Genomic DNA, 3103 nt, shown 5'->3' with positions numbered 1-3103 from the left:
TTAGCCCATTGTGTAGCTTTGTGCTTAATTACAAACAAAGATCTGTTTTCAGTGCCAAAATTGTCAACATAAATTGTGAGAATATCAAAAAGCCATATTTACCTTAGACTCAGTTGCAAGAAAGGTCCTTACAAATGTTAGAATCCAATGAAAAGAATTCAAGAAAAACTGTGAATCAGAAAGAATAGTATGAAAAGTATCCTTTGTTCTTATTTTAACCATTTTCATTGGCTTAGATCATTCATGATTGACAGGCCTCAACCAATGAAAATAATAAGAAATAGTTTAAGAACATTTTTTTTATTGTTGTCTAGTAAGTGTGCAGAATTTCCTATTCAGAAACTCTACTTCTCTCCACAAAACTGAGAACTATTACCTTGTACTATTACTGAAAATGTTTTTGCACATGTGCCAAGCCTTTTGAACACAATCCTCACCCCTAAACATAATAATGTGTACTGTGCCAGTTATAGTTCTTCCCCAATAGATGGGTGACATATCTTCCATGTACAGTACTCCCCTTGAGAACATTGTTGTACCAGTGGCTCCTTCTTTCCTTGGCACTGCTAATTATTTCAGCATGTTTTGTTTTTATAATGAATTTAGTAATTTTTATGCTTATTATTTTAAAATTGTTGTTAAATTTTAAGCATCATTGTTCTTGATTTTCAAGATTTTCAAACTTTAAGCTAGAGCTTTTCATATGAAATACAGTGTATTATCTTTCTTTACATTAATTTGGTTTCTTCTCTTAAATTACAGTATTTTAAGATGTGTTCCTGAGTCTTTGATATTATTATTTTTACAGAACTATTCCTCATTGTTATTAATGAAGTGTTTGGGTTTTATTACTTGTTCACATGTTTTGTCAGTACAAAATTACTTAGGCTTATGTACTGTGGACATATCAGAACTATTAAAAAACATTATACACTTACCCACTTTTGTGAATATTATTGCATACAATTTCTCCTATCTGCAATTCTAAAACTGCTCGAGGTCCAGACTTTTCTTTATAGGAGTTATCTTATTTTCTTCTGCTGGTGACTGGAATCAGTCAGATGGTTAATAGTGTTACCACCATTGCATATCATGTCATCATGTTGTTAATTCATCTCAAACACAGGATTGATGACCTTCTGTTGAGCTTCTCTTGTCTTAAATACCTTTGACCAGTTTCTCCCACAATGTACCTTTGCTTCTGGTTCTTCTATCTCTGACTAGGATCGGGTTAACACCCACGTTTGTTCCTTGCAACTCTGATTATTCAAGTATATGATATTTATTCATTTACTCCAGTTGTTTTCTGCTGTATTTTGGATAAGCTTGTTTTATGAATCTAAACTCATCCCTTTTCCTCACTTGTGTGTGATACGGTTCTGGAAACCTTCACCTTTTAGGTGTTTGTTTTTCTGCAGAACAATTTTTTTTTACATCAATATCCTTGAGATGTGGGCAGTTCTATGTACATATCTTTTTAGTTACAAATCAGGACATTCTGATTTGATCTAATTCAACAACTCCACTGTTGTTTCTTATATTCACTGAAAAGGAGGTACTCACTTTGGGAATTTCTGATTCTTGTTTTTGAGCTCCACTTTTGGATTCAAAATAACAAAATCTGGTTGTTAACATTTCTTGTTCCGGTAGTTTTTAATTTGGTGGCAGATTGTATGTCACACCTGGACTGAATTCTTCATACAGAGTGTTATTTACATCATCTTGTGTTTTTGTTAATTTGTTCTCAACAAACAAACATAATGACAATATTTCCATTTACTTGGATAATTGAATTAATCCAAAATATTAGATAATCAGAAACCTCAATTTTGATTAGTTGGTTATTTTCATAACAATCAATTTAACTGTAATTTCGATTAATCAAGTGTTAAAATAATCAAAAACAGTAATAATCGGAAACACTAATTTCGATTAGTTGATTATTTTCATGACATTAATCAATTAATTTATGAGACACTAATCAATGCAATTGCTATTTATAGGTAATTGATAAAATTTTCCAGCTCTGTAATCAAGAATGAGCATTTGGTATACCAAATGTGCTCAAGAGGAGTACTACACATGGAGCATTCTTCCCTATTGATGGAGGCTTGTAGTCTAATGCTACTCGCATCCTGGACTGATGCAGTATAAGTTATGTATAGTGGTGGGAGTTTCGTTCAAAGGCTTGGCACATACATAAAAGCTATCAATAGTGGTGCGAGGTAATAGTTCTCAGTTTTGTGGGGATGCAAGTATCTATCAGAAATACATTTTCAGGTAATGAAAATGTTAACACTGTAATGAACATGTTGAAAATTATTCTTGTGGTGCAAATCACACTCGTAATGGAATGAAGCTGAGCAAAAAGTAGCCTTGCTTTGAGAAGACCTTTCATCAACACCTAAACATCATTTTTGGAGTTTCATTGAATTTTTTGATTTTTCATTGTTCAAAGTATGATCAACTCATGATTTTAAGGTTTAAAACAAATAAGGAATGTGATTGTGGTAAAGTATAAAAAGTATTTTTCAAGCCTGAATACCCAATATGAAATATTTTAAATTGCTAAAATACCTACAAATTCTTGATTTAAAAAAAAAAATTCAGTTTCCAAACTTTTATTCTAAATACTCTGGGTACAGATCTAGTACAAACTTACATGGTTAATTCATTTCACTTTGCAAACACAAAACAAAAATCCTGAGTTAGTCTGAAAATAAATGTTGACTACAATATATATATTGGTGTACTTTGGTGACAGATTTTCTTGTAGGCAGATTTTGTTAATCAAGACCGATGTCTGTAGGTTTACTTTCTTCTTAGAATTCTTCTCAAGAAGTCGATAAGCCATCTTAACGTTGTTAGAACAACGGGTAAAAGTTGTAGATAGTGATGAGTTGGCCGACGCGTTTCGAATGCGTTCTGCATCCATTATCAAGGCTGAATGTTGTGTGAATTGTGATTACTGTTGGTTGATATTTTTATAGGTATGGGTAAGCAGGTCGTGGTATCTAGCTCGTGGAAGGCGTTAATTGGTGGAGTGTTGTATTGTGGCTTGGGGGTTTCTCGCCAAGAAGGGGGTTTCTTCGACAAGACACTT

At 32.7% G+C, this 3103-nt stretch overlaps 1 protein-coding gene across 1 annotated transcript in view; it reads left to right on the top strand.

Moving 5' to 3' along the window:
- LOC106463937 (GDP-mannose 4,6 dehydratase-like) overlaps positions 1-3103 on the top strand; it is a 29221-nt gene that overhangs the window by 12355 nt on the left and 13763 nt on the right. The gene's annotated exons all lie outside the window — the stretch shown is intronic.

The sequence above is a fragment of the Limulus polyphemus genome, unplaced genomic scaffold (assembly GCF_000517525.1).
Source record: "Limulus polyphemus unplaced genomic scaffold, Limulus_polyphemus-2.1.2 Scaffold1520, whole genome shotgun sequence".
Classification (NCBI taxonomy): domain Eukaryota; kingdom Metazoa; phylum Arthropoda; class Merostomata; order Xiphosura; family Limulidae; genus Limulus; species Limulus polyphemus.
Note: the sequence above shows the minus strand (reverse complement) of the source record. Positions and strands in the feature narration are given on the sequence as shown.